A 20,236-nucleotide genomic window follows, 5' to 3' on the forward strand; every position below is an offset into this window, starting at 1 on the left:
AGTCTGTCCAAAATGACTACATCAGTTACCACTTTGGGTAAAGAAAAGGAAAGTTTTGTTAAATGCAGACACTCAGAGAGGAGGTAATATATGACAGTGTATTTATCCTTAGCACTTTAGTATTGCTATGGATGAATTCCTAGTAAGATTTTGGAGCATTGGAACAGAGGACAATGAGTTTTGATGCTAAGAGAGGAGAGGATAATTCCATAGCTTGTGGGAATGCAGTGCAGCTTATGGGCTAAGGTCTGGGAAGCCTGGACATCAAGGCTACATATGAGCAGCGCAAACTTTGAGTAACCTTGGGTTGCCTTTAAAAGAGGGGGCATTTTTTTTCCGTGTACAAATCACGATCCTTCTTTTATTTAAAGTTTTAATAAAATTGCCCTGTTTTAAAAAAAAAGTGTAGAAAAGTGTCTAACACATCAAAATGCATAGTGTTTGTTGTCATTTTTCAACACTATCATTATTAGCATTCCCTGACATTCCTAATGGTGCAGAGAGAGCAATGCAGTGCGCACAGTGGGATCAGAGGACCTGGGCTTGTGTCCTGGGTTGGCTCTGATTTTCCCATGAGAGACAGGACCTTTCCTGAGCCCCTTTGACCTCAGCTTCCTAGTTTTCATTAAGGTATTAGGCAGAATGATCCCCAAGGTTCCTGCTAGCTCTTTCTTCCTTTGTTCATTCTAGTCTTTGCTACAGATCATCAGAACATCCTTAGCGTCTGTTTTTCATTAACGATAATAACCATTGGTTATTATTATTATTCTTTAGATCAAGTTTCAAGGGATCTTCATTTTGGTCCTGATTGTGCTATTCTATTATGGCTATGAGACCTCGGGCAAGTCATTGAATGTCTGAGCCTCAGTTTTCTGCTCTGCAAAATGGGAATTAGGATAACTGCCCTTTGATCTCATACGGTTGTAAGGGGTCAGATGGCATAATAGCTTTGGTGATAATAGATGGAAAACATTTTCAGCATCACATACCAGTGCTTTCCTATTGTTTATTCTCTGTTCATTTAGCTCATTTTCTTGTTTCTTCCTTTTTAAACTTTGAAAAGGAGTTCATGAGAATCCCTGTTAGAGAAAAACTGAAAAGGGAAAAGAGAAAGAAGATCCTTTTTGGTGATTCATGATATCCCCATTTCACTCTGAAAGCCGATATGGCAGACATCCTGGCTGTTCACTTTGCTGTGTTTTGTTCAGCACGTGGTTCATTTCAGTTCAGTTCAGTCGCTCAGTTCAGTCCGACTCTTTGCGACTCCATGAATTGCAGCATGCCAGGCCTCCCTGTTCATCACCAACTCTCAGAGTTCACTCAAACTCACGTCCACCGAGTTGGTGATGCCATCCAGCCATCTCATCCTCTGTTGTCCCCTTCTCCTCCTGCCCCCAGTCCCTCCCAGCATCAGAGTCTTTTCCAGTGAGTCAACTCTTCACATGAGGTGGCCAAAGTACTGGAGTTTCAGCTTTAGCATCAGTCCTTTCATAGAACACCCAGGACTGATCTCCTTCAGAATGGACTGGTTGGATCTCCTTGCAGTCCAAGGGACTCTCAAAAGTCTTCTCCGACACCACAGTTCAAAAGCATCAATTCTTCGGCACTCAGTTGTCTTCACAGTCCAACTCTCACATCCATACATGACTACTGGAAAAACCATAGCCTTGACTAGACGGACCTTTGTTGGCAAAGTAATGTCTCTGCTTTTGAATATGCTATCTAGGTTGGTCATAACTTTCCTTCCAAGGAGTAAGCGTCTTTTAATTTCATCACTGCAGTCACCATCTGCAGTGATTTTGGAGTCCCCCAAAATAAAGTCTGACACTGTTTCCACTGGTAGACCCTCCCTATTTCTTTGTTGAATGAATAAGCATGACTCTTGACCATATTGGCTCATGGACTCTATTAGCTATTCTGCTTTGCATAGCCGCAGAAGCAACAGTCCTTACTGGGTGCCAGAAAGTATAGAATTTCAACTACTCTCTTTTCATGTTATTGTAAAAACTAGCCAGAAATTTCCCTATAGGTCCAGTGGTTAAGACTCTGCCTTCCAATGAAGGGGATGAGGATTCCATCCCTGATGGGTTAACTAAGATCCCACATGCCACAGGGCCACTAAGCCTGCAGGCCAGAGCTACTGAGCTTGCCTGCTCTAGAAGCCCTCATGCTGCAACTAGTGAAGCCTGAGCACTGCAACGAAAACCCAGCGCAGCCAAAAAAACACAAAAAAACAAAAACGAAAATCAAACAAAATACAGCAAGAGTGGAGGCAGAGAATTGATTATGTCAAAGTAAATTTGAAGTTGTAATAACTGAAACATGTCTGAATTACAGTTGTTCTGCCTGTCTGGGCTTCCCTGGTGTCTTGGACGGTGAAGAATCTGCCTGCAGTGTGGAAGACCCAGGTTTAATTCCTGGATTGGGAAGATCCCCTGGAGGAGGGCATGGCAACCCTCTCCAGTATTCTTGCCTGGAGAATCCCACAGACAGAGGAGCCTGGGGGGCTATAGTCCATGGGGTCACAAAGAGTTGGACACGACTGAATGACTAACACTTTACTTTTTACTTTTTGTATGTTAACTAAGGCCTTGAAAATCATCCTTAACTTCTCTTCTAGTGAATGACACTGGGGAAGTGAGGGGAGGACCAGCTAATCTACTAGCAACCTGATCTCATCTCCTTTCAAAAAAAAAAACCCAAACACTTCCATCCTACCTGACCCCAGCCCAGTGGACTCAACCATTCACTGCTTGCTTGGAGTTAAAAATAACCCACTCATGTTTATTGTCAAGAAATTAATCAGCCTGGGCAGAACATGACTTTTCAATGACAGAAGCATGCTGAAATGAGTATTTTTGGAAATGGGCACAGAGATGCCCGTCTGGGGTTCTGTACATGCCTACCATGTCCTATCCTTGACTTCTGTCATACAGGTGGTGGGGGTAACAGAGGTTACAAGGTTTATCCCTTCCTTAACTAATAAGAGTTCTGAGAAAGTGTCCTCTATCCTGCGCAGAAGGACTTCCCCACTGACCTGATTTTCAGGTGATCAGGTATGGACAGGTGGTCCCTGAGTTTCCTCTCAGATGTGTGCCAGGCACTAAGGGTGAACTGTGAGCCCAAACTGCGTTCCCTCTGTGGTCAGATGAGGCTACTTCCTGTTGGAACATGGACTGAGGCATAGATAAAAGAAATATATAGGTCGAACCTGCTTAGGGGTTAGTGATGCTGGGTGCAAGGGTTCAGGGGCTACAGGTAGAGCAGCAGCCTGTTCCCAGGCAGCTTCTGAGGTTACTCAGCTCCAAATGAGGCAGATGCTTGGCAGGGCTTTCTGAAGATTTTCTGAAAATTCTTTAACATCAACCTCAATACAATAAAAGGTTTTCAGATATGTACCTGGACTAAGGGGAAACATTCCCAAAGCTTCTGGAAGATTCTCCGGTGGAAAAACAGCAAGGTCATTTTAATCTGAAATTTGCCAGAAATGGGACAGGGTCACAAAACACCTCAACACATCCTTGGAAATCAACAACAGTGATTAAAAGAACCCCTGCTTTACAAAATATGTTTTGAAACCATAAGACAGATATGTTCACCTAGAGAAAAATAAGACTTTCCCCTAAGGATGCAGCTAGGCTTTGCACATCCCTTTTTTTATTTTTTAATTTTTATTTGTTTATTTAATTTTGGCTGCTCTGAGTCTTCCTTGCTGCATGCGGGCTATCCACAGTTGTGGTGAGTGGGGGCTATTCTCTAGTTGCACTGCACAGGCTTCTCATTGCAACGGCTTCTTTTGTTACAGAGCACAGGCTCTAGAGCTTGTGGGCGCAGTAGTGTGGTGCACGGGCTTAAGTGTTCCACAGCATGTGGAATCTTCCCAATCAGGGATCAAACCCATGTCCTCTGCATTGGCTGGTGGGTTCTTATCCACTGGATCACCAGAGAAGTCCTGTATATCCCGTCTTAAAAGAAGATCTACACCTTCAGCTGTCAGTGTTCTTTCCCAGTGACTCACTCCTTATTCCTTTAACTTCTCTTTGCTCTCCTTTTGCGAACTACTCTTTTGAAGGTCATGGAGTCCCCAGTCTGGAAACCGAAGTTACTATGTAGTCTCCAGCCACCCCCAACTTTTACACGGCACAGATGCCAGTGACTACCCTTCTTTGCCTGAAACCCACTCCCCTTGCCTCTGTGATGAGGTTTTTCTTCTGATTCTCCTCCTTATTTATCCCTGCCCCTTTCTCACTTTCCAAACCTGTCATCACTTCCTGTATGGGTCAACTCAGTCTGGTACCCAAGGACCAGAGCCAGCGACGTAAACAATAAAAATTTATTTCTCAAAGTGCTGGAGGCTGAGAATTCCAGCATCAAAGTGCCAGTTGATGTGTTTCCCGGTGAGGACTCTCTTTCTGCCTGTAGACCACTGTCTTCTTGCTGTCTTGTCACATGAGCTCTTTGGGCTTGTGTGAGGTATTATAAGGCCAATAATCCTATACGACTAGGGTCCACCCTTTAAACCTCAGTTACTATTAATTACTCTCTGAAAGGGCTTCCCAGGTGGCTCAGTGGTAAAGAACCCACTTGCCAGTGCAGGAGACGCAAGAGTGGCAGTTTCAGTCCCTGGGTCAGGAGCTCCATCTCAAAACACAGAGCTCCACTTTGGAGCTCTGTGTTTGGCCAGGAAAACGCAATTTGGTCCACAGCACTTCTTGCGGAACCCTGTTGGCAAGGTTCTTACCCACCTACCTACGTGGTCTTCCTGCTGCATAACCCTCTCACTCATAGCTGAGTTGCTTGGGAATTTGGAATGAATTTCTGATGATCACGCTCTGCTGCTCCAACAGCACTCCTCACCCCTGCCTTTTTGTCCTCACTGGAAGCAGATGGATACCTTGGAAAAGTGCACGACAATATGGCCTCTCCCCCTCCCCACCATGTGTCAGTCTGGACTCCTGTGGTTTTCTAAACACCATTCCCTGTGCGCTCCTTCCTCCATATACTGCACCCCACCCCACTCCCCGTTGCCCGTCTAAATGCAGGCTGCTTCCCGCCCCCGTCCATTCTCCAGCACTGCTCGCTTCCTACTGTTCTCTTTCCTGACTCCTCTCTCCAGCCGGAGCCCTTCCTCCCCTGAGTCTCCAGTGCTGCCTGCTCACCTTTGCTGCTGCTCCCCTCACTGATCCCTCCGTCTGGAACCTGTGTGTCCCTGTGTAATTGTAATCTTGGTGCCCCTCCTCTGCTACCTGCTCAGAAGTGGGTCTTTCTGCCCAACTGGGCATCAGTCATTGAAGCAGCATCATGGTGGTTTGCACAGAGCAGATTCTCAATGCGTAACTTCAAAGGAGGAATCTGCAAGCTTCTATGTAATGCTCGAAAGTTGAAATATTATCTCTGTTTTGTAAATTCATCCTCAATCTTTTCATGATGAGTGATGTCAGGAGTGCCCTGAAAGGATGAAATTGCAGAAGAAAATGGTTTAATCCTCATGGATCTTTTAAATTATTCAGACCTGAAATGGTAGCCAGAAGTCTTTCATTATCCACTATAGAAATATTTCGGTGATTGATCTGACAATGATCAGCTTAAAAAAAATTCTAAGTTAGTTTTGGATAACAGTGTGTGGTTTTCTCTGTAAAGGCACTTCTGAGGCCATAGATTGCCTGGGCTTGTACTGTGCCCACGCTGCCATCGCCAGCCTTTATGTTCTGTTGTTATTAATGTTTGGCTCCTAGTGGTGAGGGGCAGAGTTCAGCCCGTTAGGATCCTAAGGTTTGGTCAATGATTTATAAATTACCGTTTATTATCAAAAAGAGTAAGAGGAAGGAAAAAACAGCCTAGGCAGCCAGTTAGACAGTTCCGCTCTCTAGATGTTTATTGAGTGCCTGTTGTATGCTGGATATTGAGATGGAATTGTGTGTGTATAAAATAATCTTTGTTATTCTTACAGACATAGAAAACAAACTTATGGTTATCAAAAGAGAAAGAGGAGAGAAATAAATTAGGAGTTTGGATCAATAGATACACGCTACTATATATAAAATAGATAAACAACAAAGACCTGTACAGCACAGGGAGCTATATTCAATATCTTGTAATAACATAGAAAAGAATCTGAAAAACAAAATATATATGCATATATGTTTATAGAACTGAATTGTGTTGCTGTACATCTGAAACTAACCCAACATCGTAAATCAACTATGCTTCCATTTAAAAAATACCTTTAAAAAAGTCCTTGTTATTGAGAAGCCAGAGAGGATGGTCATAAATCGATCATTATGGACAATCAGTTGCCATAAGACATTGTCTAGAGCAAAAGAGGAGAGGAAAGCATGAATATGCTTCATGAGTCTGCAGATTAACAGAACACACGTGTATACGTGCATTCTAAAAATATTCTTTTGAAACAGACAAGTGTTCTTGCAAATAACTAATCAAACTCCCCTCAAACACGACTCCTAAGAATTCAGGATGGTGGAGCCTGGGAAACTACATTATCATTTAAGCAAAAAAGCATGACCATCTGAAAGGCAGGAGATACTTCTGAGGCCATAGCCCTCATAGGCTAGTCCTATGGATGCTTTCTCCCTCCCTGAGTTTCCACAAGCCAATCTGAGTAACTCTACCCTGGGGGTAAATCCCCATGTCTTGTTATTTCAGAAAAAGCCCAGTCCTCCTGAACCTTCCTTGATTAGTCAGTTGGTCGGTCAGTTTCCTCATTTGGAACAACCCTCTGTATTCCTTCTTCTTTATTTTTTCTTTTTTCATAAGAGATGTGATTTCATTTTTAATTTTTTTTCACTTTACAATATTGTATTGGTTTTGCCATATATCAACATGAATCTGCCATGCGTGTACACGTGTTCCCCATCCTGAACGCCCCCCCACCTCCCTCCCCGTACCATCCCTCTGGGTCATCCCAGTGCACCAGCCCTGAGCATCCTGTATCATGCATTGAACCTGGACTGGCGATTCATTACACATATGATATTATACATGTTTCAATGCCATTCTCCCCAATTATCCCACCCTTGCCCTCTCCCACAGAGTCCAAAAGACTGTTCTATTCATCTGTGTCTCTTTTGCTGTCTTGCATACAGGGTTATCGTTACCATCTTTCTAAATTCCATATATATGTGTTAATATACTGTATTGGTGTTTTTATTTCTGGCTTACTTTACTCTGTATAATAGGCTCCAGTTTCATCCACCTCATCAGAACTGATTCAAATGTATCCTTTTTAACGGCTGAGTAACATTCCATTGTGTATATGTACCACAGCTTTCTTATCCATTCATCTGCTGATGAGACATCTAGGTTGCTTCCATGTCCTGGCTATTATAAACAGTGCTGTGATGAACATTGGAGTATACGTGTCTCTTTCAGTTCTGGTTTCCTCAGTGTGTATGCCCAGCAATGGGATTGCTGGGTCGTATGGCAGTTCTGTTTCCAGTTTTTTAAGGAATCTCCACACTGTTCTCCATAGTGGCTGTACTAGTTTGCATTCCCACCAACAGTGTAAGAGGGTTCCCTTTTCTCCACACCCTCTCCAGCATTTATTGCTTGTAGACTTTTGAATAGCAGCCATTCTGACTGGTGTGAAATGGTACTTCATTGTGGTTTTGATTTGCATTTCTCTGATAATGAGTGACATTGAGCATCTTTTCATGTGTTTGTTAGCCATCTATATGTCTTCTTTGGAGAAATATCTGTTTAGTTCTTTGGCCCATTTTTTGATTGGGTTGTTTATTTTTCCGGAATTGAGCTGCAGGAGTTGCTTGTATGTTTTTGAGATTAGTTGTTTGTCAGTTGCTTCATTTGCTATTATTTTCTCCCATTCTGAAAAATAATATGCAATGCTTCAAGAATTTGCGCGTCATCCTTGCGCAGGGGCCATGTTAATCTTCCCTGTCTCGTCCCAGTTTTAGTATATGTGCTGCTGAAGCGAACACTCCTTCTTCTTTCAAGGAGACTTACATGTTGTGGAGGGGATTAAGACCAAGGCTGATTTTTATGTTTTTAACTACTTTTTGGTTTGTTTGTTGATTTATTTATATTTTTTGTCAGTGCCACACCCTATGCAGGATCTTAGTTTTCCAACCAGGGATCGAACCCACGCCCCGCCACAGTAGCAGCGCAGTATCTTAACCACTGGACTGCCAGAGAAAAAGCTGATTTGATTCCCTTTAAGAAGTTCTAGTGAGTCTCTGCTAGGTATCAGGTGCTTTGCTGGAGTCTACAGATACAATGTGAACTAGATACAGCCAAGTATTTACAGACTTAATTGGGAAGAAGATAGTTAAACAACTACAGTGTAGCAAGATAAAGACTATGATGGAGAAATACTGCTTGATAGGGGATTTATCTTGGAGTTACACATTTTCTATAATCTGTTTGTTCCTTGGCTGAGCACTGGGAACTGAGATAGGGAAAGAGTCACAGAAAGGTGTGACAGTGGTTAAAATGATACAGAATCCGCAGAGGGACTTTCGCCGGACTTGCTCATTCTTGCTAGCTACACATTACAGAACACCACTTTAAAAAAAATGTCTTTTAAAAATATTTATTATTTTTATTTATTTGTTTGGTTTTGTCCTGTCTTAGTTGTGGCACGTGGGGTCTCCAATCTTTATTGCAGCACTCCGTATCTTTTAGTTGCAGCATGTAGACTCTACTTCCTCAAGCAAGAATCGAACCCAGGCCCCCTGCATTGGGAGCCAAGAGTCTTAGACCACCAGGGAAGTCCCCAGAACACCGCTTTTAAAGGAAGTCCTGATATATCCATCTTAAGAATTTATGTGTGTGCTTTTATATAAGGAGTCAGTCTGCCTCCTTTTAAATCTATGTTTCTCTTGAGTCTTTTGGAATTTGGAAGGTATTTTCTCAGAGAAATCTCATAAATTATGACCAGATCCCCAGGCTTGCCCAAAAGGCTGTTATATGCATGATGTATTTGAGATAAAGTACTAGATTTCTGCTTTGAGAGATCTTAGAAACTGTTTATGTTACTGTGGGAAAATGTTCAGCATTCCAGATTGGAAAATAAGCCAGAAAACTTTCCCCCTTGTAGCCTTCATGGGGAGAACAAGATTTTCTTTTCTCTGTGCACCTCCTTCCTGAACAATGAAGAATTTCCCAGGTCCAGGTCCCTGGGATGTGGGATGGGGGATCCAGTGGAGGTAGGGGCTAGCAGGGGGTAAGAGGGGTGTGCATAAGGTTGTTGATTCTTAATGAAGATTCCCAGTACATTTAAAATACATGTATCATTTCATTGAATCCTTACAACACACCCATGTTTGCTTTGAAATGCTGCTGTGATCCAGGGCTGAGACCTTGGACCTCTTCTCCTACTAAACTCCCTTATTCAGCCCCATGGACTTAAATATCATCTGTGACGTCACCCTCTCCCATGAACTCTGAACTCAGAGCACCAATTGCTCATCACTTAGATGGATAGTAGGAATCTCCAACTTAACCTGTCCTAAACTGTACTTTTCATCTTCTCTCTGCAAACCTGTCCTTTCCATAGTCTCCTCCATCTTTGGCAATGGCAACTTGGTACTCAAAACCTTGGCATTATCGTCAAATCCTCCCCGGCGCCATATCCAGTTCATCAGCAAAATGCTGCTGGTACATTAAAAATCTCCAGCCGTCTACTGCTTCTCACCCTTCCACCTGCCACCTCTCTGGTCTCCATCCTTATCACCTCCTGCCTGAGCTGCTGCCAACTGTTTCCTAATTGGTCTCCTCCTTCCACTTTTGGTTGATTCCCCAAATAGCAGCCAGAGAACATCATTTTAAAACAGAAGTCAGTTTATGAAACTCCTCCATTCAAAATCCTCCAGCGGCTTATTATTTTAGAGCAAAAAGCAAAACCTTGTTCATAGCCTGTGAGGCGCTGTGTGTCCTGGCCTCCTGCTTTCCCTCTGAGTTCATTCTTCCCACCCTCCCTTCCCATCACACTTCAGCCACTGTTGGATTTTTTTTTTATGCCAGTTTTTTTTTTAAAAAACCTGGTAAGTCTTTCCCCTGATATCTATGTGGCTTACTCCCTTTTTCTTTGTCACAGATATATTTCTGAGTCTCCTCTCTAAAGTATACAAAATAACAAGTGTCCTATACTGCAGTCCCATTGCATAGATTTTAATAGACTGCTAGGTACTCTGAAGGGTAGCTGTGCTGACTGGTACACAGTGGTGACAACACCAAGAACAAGGGGACAAAGACTGTTGTACTAGACTTCACCCTCCCCACATCAAAGCCAAGGCCAGACCATGCTGAAGTGGTTGATTAGACTTGCTTTCGTTCCTCCTCATGTTATGCACTTTCCAGATCCTTTTTTCATAGCCATACACCTATTACACTTTTAATGTTTCATATTTGGTATTTGAGCTAATTATACATTCTGATGTTAAGAGCTGACTCATTGGAAAAGAGCCTGATGCTGGGAAAAATTGAGGGCAAGGGGAGAAGGGGGCAACAGAGGATGAGATGGTGGGATGGCATCACTGACTCAGTGGACATGAGTTTGAGGAAACTCAGGGAGATAGTGATTACAGAGAAACCTGGCATGCTGCAGTTCAGAGGGTTGCAAAGAGTTGGACATGACTTAGCGACGGAACAACAGCAACAATACATTCTAAGTGAAAAGGCCATTGAGGTTCTGTTTGAAAGGAGGAAACAATTTTTAAGAAATGTAGAAAATAGAGAAAATGTAAAAGAAAATGAACCGGTGGTGAGACGGAAAAAAAAGAGAGTTGTCCAGATTTATGTAACAAATGTTTTTGAGTATCTACTCTGTGACTCACACCATCATCTGAAAGGTAGAATGAAGTAGCTATATAAAGAGACAAATAACAACAGTCTCTCACATAGACAGGTTGGCCTCAAATACTGTTTTTCATCCTTCGTACTGCCCCATTCCTGGTACTGAATCAGGCTTTGGGAACCCAGTCATAAATACTGGTCTTGGATATCTTAATAAGCTTCCATTTTGTTGGCTGATTTTTCCAGTTAAACATATGGAATGGTGCTGGGTTTGGTTAGAGGGGGCTTCCCTGATAGCTCAGTTGGTAAAGAATCAACCTGCAATGCAGGAGACCCCAGTTTGATTCCTGGGTCGGGAACATCTGCTGGAGAAGGGATAGGCCACCCATTCCAGGATTCTTGGGCTTCCTTTGTGTCTCAGCTGGTAAAGAATCCGCCTACAATGTGGGAGACCTGGGTTCGATCCCTGGGTTGGGAAGATCCCCTGGAGAAGGGAACAGCTACCCACTCCAGGATTCTGGCCTGGAGAATTCCAGGTTGAATTCGAGGAGAATTCCATGGTTGGATGGCATCACCGACTCGATGGATATGATTTTGAGCAGGCTCTGGGAGTTGGTGATGGACAGGGAAGCCTGGCATGCTGCAGTCCATGGGGTTGCAAAGAGTCGGACACAACTGAGCAACTGAACTGAACTGAACTTGGTTAGAGGAGCAGGAAGGAGAAGGCGCCCAAGTTTTCTCCTCTGATGTAAAGAGCTTTCAGTGTCCTGTTGGAACGACACTGGGCAGGCCTCTCACACTATTCCGGTTGTACTTGTCAGGAGCCTGCAACCTGAAATGGTGAAGATGCCATCCTGATTATCATGGTACCTACCATGATGGTCCAGTTCATTAAAGCTACAGGTGTTTCCATCTAGTCTTTTGGTCAAGTAGAGGGATTATATACATACACCATCCTAACACTTCAAGCATGGTCTTTGGAGTAAGGCGGCATAGAAGCCAGGAAAGGCAGTCACCCATCCTTTAAAAGGTGTATTAGTGATTAAGCTCACTTGGCTGCTAGTACTTGATTCCTCCACTGGCTCAGTCTGTCTCACATGACCTTCTGGAGCTTTTCCCCAGAAACCTTCCTACCAACCAAGTTCTGTTCTCATGAGCCTGGCCCCTGATTGGTTGTTGGAAGAGAAAGAGATGAAGTGAGCTGGCCCCTCAGAACAACTGGTCCCAGTTGCAGCTGACCAGAAAGGACTTTCATAAAGGTTTCAGCTTGGTTTTTTTTTTTTTTTTTCAAAGCTAGAATCTGGGTCAGCTCTTTCTTGTAAACAACACATGGCACCAGAAGTGAGGAACTAATTATGGATCATCCAGAATTGTGACTTTCTCACAGTGTGGAGGAAAACTGCCCAGCCTGTGTCAGCTTCTCAGCTGGTGGCCTCGGATAAACAGGCTGCGGGCAGGCAGCTCCATCTAGAGAGGAGGAGGCATGCTCTTGTTCCCGACAACGCATGCATCCAGTCTGCACTTGGTCCCTTAGGAACCTAACAGATACTGTGATCACTGTGATTGTAAGCTTGAGAGAGGGAAGTGGGCGGAGAGAAGAGGGTGTTGGGGCAGGGAGGAAGGGAAGGAAGGAGGGAGGTAGAAAAAGAAAACATCTGCAACCAAAGGAAATAAGAAGAAGGGAAGGATTTAAAAAGTGACTTGAAGCCGTCAGGACAATGACTTACTTTCAGACCAAGAGTGAACCGGTGAATTGCGCCAGCAATGAAAAGGGAGGGTGAGAACCCTCATCCTTCTGGATTTAACACAGCAGGAGACCAATGAAAATCTGAGACTTGGGAAGTCGCTAAGTTGAGAAAGTGGTAATGAAAGATGAGCAGGGCTCTGCACCATCTATTAGGAGAGAGAGAGGGGACAGAGAGATGGAGAGAGAGAATAGCAATGGCTGTGGGTCGTGGTAGTGATGTTACATTGCTTTTGTCTTGCCAGCGCTGTGGACCGGGAGCCGTGCTGGGCACAGACTATTACAGACAGAAGCAAGGATGCTCACCATATGGGAGGCAATGTAAAAACATGAATAAATGGATTCGCTTTGCCAAATGTTGTCAATAACAACACATGTGCAGATAGGAGGCAGAAAGGAGAGGCTGAGTGGCCCTCCCAGGGTGGAAGACGCTTTGCTAGTGGTGGGGAAAGCAGTAAGGGCAGAGAGCTCCCTGGGAAGGAACCCCAGACTCTGTGGTTAAGTGCCAACAGCATTTTTATCCAAGTTGGAAAATGGTGTTCAAAGGAAGGAGAATGGCAAGTAAAACTCAGGCAGGAAACATGGATTAGCAAGCCAAGTTCAGGGGCTGAGAAACTGAAGAAGAGTTCTTAATCTTGGTCTGAAATTATGTCAGACTCTGGACCTACTGCACAGTATGCCTTTCTTGGGAAGGAAACATTTATCTGAGAGATGAAGATGTGAAAGCGTGAAGACCGTGAGAGTAATGAGTGCGAGTCAGCGTCGGCAGATGCTAACATCTCCTGAGTGATTACTGCCGCAGGACTCTGGTCCAGATCTGGGCCCACGAGGATCTCATTTGGGCCCCTCCATCATCCTGAATCATAGCTATGGAAAACGAAACTAACTTGCCTAAAATCACCGAGGAAAATAGTGGCAGAAGGTGAATTCAGACCCCAGCACCAGGGACCACTGCCCCACTGTGGTCACTCAGCACTGGGACTGGATTGCCTGGATTAGAATCTGGGTTTGTGTGACTTTAGAGTTCCTTTGCACTTCCCTGGTGGCTCAGTGGTAAAGAACTCTCCTGCGAATACAAGAGATGCAGGTTTGATCCCTAGGTGGGGAAGATTTCCCTGGAGAAGAAAATGGCAACCCACTCCAGAATTCTTGCCTGGGGAATCCCATGGACAGAGGAGCCTGGTGGGCTTCAGTCCATGGGGTCGCAAAGAGTCAGACACAATTTAGTGACTAAACAACAAGAGTTCCTTTAATCCATATAACAACCCTATGAAGTCAGTACCATGATGGCCCTCATGTTGCATACACTGCCCAGAGACGTTCAGTAACATGTCCAACGTCACACAGCCAGGAAGTGGTTGTACCAGGATTCAGACCCAGTGAAGCAATCCCAAAGTCTACACTTTGTCTCTCTACGTGTAAAAAGACTGATGACTCTAGGAAAGAGAGGAAGAGATCCTGTGTCATGGGAGAGAACTAAGATGACCAATCCTAATTATAGTTAATAATTATCGAGCCCTAACTTTTTGTCCCATTGCCTTATTGTGTTCATTGTTAAAATCTCAAAACAGCACGCTAAGGCATAAACGCTCCTGTTTTCCATATGTCAGGGGTAAAGACACTGAATACAGAAGGATTAAGTTACTTGCCTACTGTTAGACAGCGGGTATATCAGGGAGCTGAGAGTCAAAGCCAGGACTCCTGAATTCCATTCAATTCAAGAAATGTCAGGGGGCTTCCCTGGTGGCCCAGGGGTTAAGAATCTGCCTGCCAGTGCAGAAGATAGAGGTTCAAAACTGGTCTGGGAAGATTCCACGTGCCTCGGGGCAGCTAAGCTGTGTGCTACAGCTACTGAGCCCAGGCGCCCAGAGCCCATGCTCTGCAACAAGAGGAGCTACTGCAGTGAGAAGCCTGGGCAGCACAGCTAGAGAGGAGACCCTGCTTGCTGCAGCTAGAGGAAGCCTAAGCATAGCAACAAAGACCCAGTGCAGCCCCAAATAAAGGAATCTTGAAAATCAAAAAGAAATGTCGAGGTTACCTTCCGGTTCAGTTCAGTTCAGTCGCTCAATCGTGTCCGACTCTTTATGACCCCATGAATCGCAGCACGCCAGGCCTCCCTGTCCATCACCAACTCCCGAGTAAGGTCTTATTTAGCAGTGACAGGAGTTACGGGTGGAAAAGATGGAACCCTTGTCTTCAGTGGAGAGTGGATGATACGAAGACTAGGTAAGGCACAACAGGTGTCATGAGGGTGCAGACATGGGACAGATTAAGGGGTCACTGAGGCGTGGCCTTGACTGGTGCAGGTGGGCTCACAGTGGGGTGCGCAGGCGGCAGCCCTAGATGTGAATTTCAGAATGAGGGAGATGTCAGTAGGAGGTGCTGGGGACCAGCACTAAGGCTTAGGAGCAAGGACAACTTGAGTCTGTTGATCAGGACCACACAGCTGTCCATATTTTGATACAGATAGAGCCCTCAAAACAAAGGAAGCCCGGCATGACTGCTGTTGTTATTATTATTGTTGTTGTCTTTATTGACAGAGCTGGAGGCTGATGCCTTGACTTAAGCCTCTTTTTCTCACACTGAGGGAGTAAGATCCATCTGGGCAGGAAGACAGTCACCTTCTTGCAGGTGTCCGAGTTTGCTGGGTGGAAAAACCCTTTTTATTGAATTTACTAGATCTTAGGGAGTCATGGCGGAGAAGGCAATGGCACCCCACTCCAGTACTATTGCCTGGAAAATCCCGTGGACAGAGGAGCCTGGTAGGCTGCAGTCCATGGGGTCGCCAAGAGTCGGACACGGCTGAGCGACTTCACTTTCACTTTTCACTTTCATGCATTGGAGAAGGAAATGGCAACCCACTCCAGTGTTCTTGCCTGGAGAATCCCAGGGAGGGCGGAGCCTGGTGGGCTGCCGTCTATGGGGTCGCACAGAGTTGGACACGACTGAAACGACTTAGCAGCAGCAGGGAGTCATGGAAGATTTTTAACGTTGTGGTGACATGAATAGTGAGCTATATTTGAGGGAAAATTTTCCATAGGATATGCTGGGTACTGAGATAGGTTTACTAGTCTTTCTTCCTAGTCTGTTTGTGTGTGTTAGTTTCTCAGTCGTGTCCGACTCTTTGCGACCCTGTGGACTGTAGCCTACCAGGTCCTTTTATATTTGTATTAAAAAGGCCTTACAGTCATGCTGATTGTTATCTGCTAATCTAATTAGAGAGAGTGTCACCTGCCTTCTTGGACTCCTAGTGAGTTCTGAGCGGCTCTCCACACCCCATTCCTCCCCTGGCAGCTTTCCTTTCTTACTAGAATATTTGAATAACCCAGACCCTTCTTGGCTGTATTTTCCTGAAAGTGCAGCCTCTTTAACTCTCTGCCCTTTCGCCCCGGTCCCCTAGGTCCCATCTGAAAACAGAAGGGGAAAGATGACATCTTACTTTGGTTACCATAGCAACCTTCACCTGCCTTGCTGCTCCCTTTAGAAGCTTCATCCTCCTGTGAAATTATTTTGCATATAATTACTTGGCTCTTCTGGAGGCTTGGGGCTTCCTTTAAGCTTCTTCTTAGAGCCATGATGAGAGGGTGATCATCTGCCTCTGTCCTGGGCTCAGGAATACCTCTTCCACAGCGGTGCAGGCATCAGTCTTGGACCAGAGCTGTCGGCTCCCCTTTCTGTCTTTTTGCTTTTAAGAAAAAGGCCATCAGAAATGGTGAATCTGTGAAGTTATACATTTTTAGAATGAGTTTTACTGAAATTAACCCATCATACTTCTAGACTACCACTCAGTTATGAAGACCATGCTTGATTTCTTCACTTGGTCCCAAGTAAAGAGACAGAGAGCCTCTGTCCATCCACCCTGTGCCCCAGAGGCTGACACAGGTACTTCACATCCCAGCTCCTTGCTCTCGGGTTCCCAGTTGAGTTTCGCCAAGGCAAGGTGCCAGTAGATCAGAGAAAGAGAGCAAGATGGGAACACTGACTCCCCCCAGCCCCCTGTCTGTGGTGGCACTGAGGACTGGCTGTAACCCGCGACTGAAGGTCTGCTGGGTGCCCTCTCCACTCGGCCCTCTGCATTCTGGTTCTGGAAACCGCTCTGCTCTTCTCCCCTCTTACTGCCTAGGGATGGCGCTAGCCCAGGCTTTTGCACTCTCTTTCATGGTTTTCCTAGAGCCTGCCCACACCTTTGTCAACAGCTCCTTTATCAAACTCCTCAAATTCTCCGACTCGAGCATGCCATCTGTTTCCTGCTGGGGCCTTGACTGATACGATGATAGGACCTCTTCTCTTTTGGGTGAGGGCTCCAGTAGTGCTTGTGTGTTTCAACAAATCTCTGGTTTATTGTAGGCTATTCTTTATAGAAACAGATTTTCTGGTCTTTAAGAACAACCTTCTCATCCTTGAGTGTGCACACTGTGTTGCTCAGTCGCTCAGTCGTGTCTGACTCTTTTGCGACCCCGTGGACCCACCAGGCTCCTCTGTCCATGGGATTTCCCAGGCAAGAATACTGGAGTGGGTTGCCATCTCCTTCTCCAGAGGATCTTCCTGAGCAAGGGACTGAACTTGCATCTCTTGTGTCTCCTGCATTGGCAGGCAGGTTTTTTTTTTTTTTAACCATTAAGCCACCTGGGAAGCCCCCTCACCCTTACATATACTTCATTAAAGGCAATGTTTCCTCTCTCTGACTCTTTTCCCTTGCTGAAAGCCTGTTAGAAACACATTTTCTGGATGATGTCAATAAGGGCTGCAGAAATGGAATACAAAATTCCATTAACTGCTTGTCCCATATGACCCTGGGAAAATGTGAGGGTTTTCCTTCCCTTTTTGTTTTGTCCATTGGAAAAATATACAGGATTTGCAGATGATCTTGGGAGACCATGGGCATTAAAACCCTGCAGCTGTAAAGATGTTAGGATGGGTGGGTTTGTAGTCCTGGATTCTGCTGTTGAATCCAATGCAAAAGGAGATGGTAGCAACAGCTTGCCTTTTTAAAATCTTCATAAAAATGTATAAGAAGCTGCTTCCTTGGGGACTTGAATTAATTGAATTATTGTCCTGTGGGGGCTTCACGTGGAACAGTGGTCCCGGAAGGTGGTCCTAAAGGGAGCCAGGAGTGAGGAATGTGGATAATTTCTTTTGAAAAACCACGAGTTGAACACTGCATGCTCCTCGTTCTTTCAAGACTGATCCCAAATGGGATCAAGAATAGCATGAGGTTCACACAGCTCAGCGGGTGTGAAGATTCTGCGACTGAATTAAATAGGCTCCATTATATTTGAGAAAGAGCTCGAATGGGTTTCTCTGGAGCACAGCCTAAGAATATCCTGTCTCTCCTTTGTAGCCCAGGATGGCTGGGATGGTTTGTTGCTGCTAATATTATACTTCAGTCTCTCTATAAGATGGACAAAAATGAGCACAAGACCTAGCTTATCCCCAAGAGGCTCTAACTAGGCATCAAAAGGACCTTAACCAAAAGGCCAGGCAAAAACTGAAAGCTGATGATACATCATAAAATGATTATCCTTATTCATGTAAGTTGTTTTCTAATAAGCTTATTTTGCCCCAGGTATCATTAAAGATCATTTAATTTTAGAGCTAAAGGGGTTTTGAACACTGTAAAACTTATATGTTGAGGTTTCTTTTTAAAATTTTTTAAAAGATTTGTTTGATGTGTTTTATGTTTTGATTTTTTTGGCCATGAGGCATGTGGGATCTTAGCTCTCCTACCAGGAATTGAACCTTGCATTGGAAGGTGGTCTTAACCCCTGGATCTCCAGGGAAGTCCCTAGGTTGAAGTTTTCATTCTTTACAAAAATTGAATTGGGTTTATTTACCCTTATATTTGGGGTTTCCAGGTGATGCTATTGGAGAAGGCAATGGCACCCCACTCCAGTACTCTTGCCTGGAAAATCCCATGGATGGAGGAGCCTGGTAGGCTGCAGTCCATGGGGTCGCTGAGGGTCGGACATGACTGAGCGACTTCACTTTCACTTTTCACTTTCAAGTATTGGAGAAAGAAATGGCAACCCACTCCAGTGTTCTTGCCTAGAGAATCCCAGGGACGGGGGAGCCTGGTGGGGTTGCACAGAGTCAGACACGACTGAAGCGACTTAGCAGCAGCAGCAGCAGCAGCAGGTGATGCTACTGGTAAAGAATCTGCCTGCCAGTGCAGGAGATGCAAGACACATGAGTTCGATCTCTGGGTCAGTAAGATCCCCTGGTGGAGGGCATGGCAACCCACTCCAGTATTCTTGCTTGGAAATTCCCATGGACAGAGGAGCCTACAGTCCTTGGGTTGCAGAGTCAGACACGACTGAAGCAATATAGCACACACAAACCCTTATATTCAACTGAAAAATATCTATAGGCATTTCTTTCTACTATTTATTAATGCAATATATTGCATTTTAGTTTTGATCACTAATATTCAAGCTGACATGATCATCTTTAACTTCTTCCAAAGTAACACTTCTCCCCTAATCCATTTACTTGTTTTTCAGTGAAAACTGAATTTAAAGTCAGGATGAATTAGTCATTAATCATGTCCATTTATCCTGTTTCCTGATGTAGCCTTCTCAACTGGCTATAACATGGAACCAAGGCACACTTTCTCCTATTTGTTGCCCTTGTTGCAAAAAGCTTTACTTTCCTGTTCTTAATTTTAAAAAGCAGATGAGTCAAATCTTTAATATTCTTTTGTCTAAGGCAAAATAAACTTAAGGGTTTCTTTTTGAGTATGTCTTACTCATTTTATTCCCTTGGTAAATAATTATTTCCTTTTTTTTTTAAGTCCTTGCTTTCTAGTTTGAATAAAGTGGAAGACAGAAAATTTAGGTAGATTTGTTATGAGCATCAGATAAGGGTTTCAACCCTGGAGAAAGCATTTGTTGAAGGTTATATATAAAGTCCCCTTTCTTTAGCACCTTTAAGCCTGGAGATAAACAGAAACTCTTTTCTTGTGTATTTTCTTCCAGTCATGTGTGTGTGCTTAGTCTCTCAGTCATGCCCAACTCTGTGGACTGGATTTGCAGGCTCCTCTGTCCAAGAGGTTCTCCAGGCAAGAATAGTGGAGTGGGTTGCCATTTCCTTCTCTAGGGGATCTTCCCAACTAGAGATCAAACCCAGGTCTCCTGCATTGCAGGCGGCTTCTTTACAGTCTGAGCCACCAGGGAAGCCCTCCTTCAGTCATGGAAAGATAAAATTGTCAAGGTGATGAGGGACTTTAAAAAGAAGTGTCAGCCAGACATCTCCCTGGTCCTTGTGCTAGCTTATGGTGAACGGTGTCAGATTCGTGATCTGAAGAAGAAGGTTTAACTTTGGGACCAGGGACCAGGCTTGATCACTCAAGAGCTTTTGTGTAGTAGAGTTTTATTAAAATGATAAGGGACAGAGAAAGCTTCTGACATAGACATCATAAGGGGGACGGAGAACCTCCCTCCCCTTGCTAGTGTTAGCAAGCTGTTTTATATCTGTTAGAAAGCCATGAATCAGATAAGAGAGACACCTCAAGGCTGACGGAGTTTCACCGGGCCCCTCTCCTACAATATGCATTTTTAAAAAATTAATTTATTTTTAATTGGAGGCTAATTACTTTCCAATATTGCGGTGTTTTTTGCCATACATTGACAGGAATCCACTATGGGTATACATGTGTTCCATCCTGAACCCCCCTCCCACCTCCCTCCCCATCCCATCCCTCAGGGTCGTCCCAGTGCACCAGCC

At 44.5% G+C, this 20,236-nt stretch overlaps 1 protein-coding gene and 1 non-coding gene across 2 annotated transcripts in view; one reads left to right on the forward strand and one right to left on the reverse strand.

Moving 5' to 3' along the window:
- RCAN2 (regulator of calcineurin 2) overlaps positions 1–20,236 on the forward strand; it is a 275,827-nt gene that overhangs the window by 22,094 nt on the left and 233,497 nt on the right. The gene's annotated exons all lie outside the window — the stretch shown is intronic.
- Positions 7,849–7,955, reverse strand: LOC120870662. The gene has a single exon (XR_005722862.1). It is a non-coding gene; the product is annotated as a U6 spliceosomal RNA (small nuclear RNA).

The sequence above is a fragment of the Oryx dammah genome, unplaced genomic scaffold (assembly GCF_014754425.2).
Source record: "Oryx dammah isolate SB20612 unplaced genomic scaffold, SCBI_Odam_1.1 HiC_scaffold_11, whole genome shotgun sequence".
Lineage (NCBI taxonomy): Eukaryota > Metazoa > Chordata > Mammalia > Artiodactyla > Bovidae > Oryx > Oryx dammah.